The sequence below is a fragment of the Suricata suricatta genome, chromosome 17 (genome assembly GCF_006229205.1).
Source record: "Suricata suricatta isolate VVHF042 chromosome 17, meerkat_22Aug2017_6uvM2_HiC, whole genome shotgun sequence".
NCBI lineage: Eukaryota > Metazoa > Chordata > Mammalia > Carnivora > Herpestidae > Suricata > Suricata suricatta.
Genome location: NC_043716.1, coordinates 21,218,001 through 21,218,259, shown reverse-complemented (window position 1 = coordinate 21,218,259; position 259 = coordinate 21,218,001).

Here is a 259-nt window from a genome sequence, read left to right as displayed (position 1 = left end):
GATGCTCAGAGAGGTTCTGTAACTGGCCACAGTCACACAGCTAGGTGAGTGGTAGAGTCAGAGCTGGAACCTACAACAGTGACTCCATCTCGGCCCCTTCACCAGCTGGGAAGACTCTGCCCCAGTCTGGAAGTGGATTTTTCTAGGCCAGAGTGGGCTGGCAGAGCCCCTGGGAGCAGATGCAAAGAGGGAACGAAACTGCAGCAAGGCAGCCTGGAGGGTTTGGGGGACACACAGAGGGAGGAAGAGTCCTCCGCTA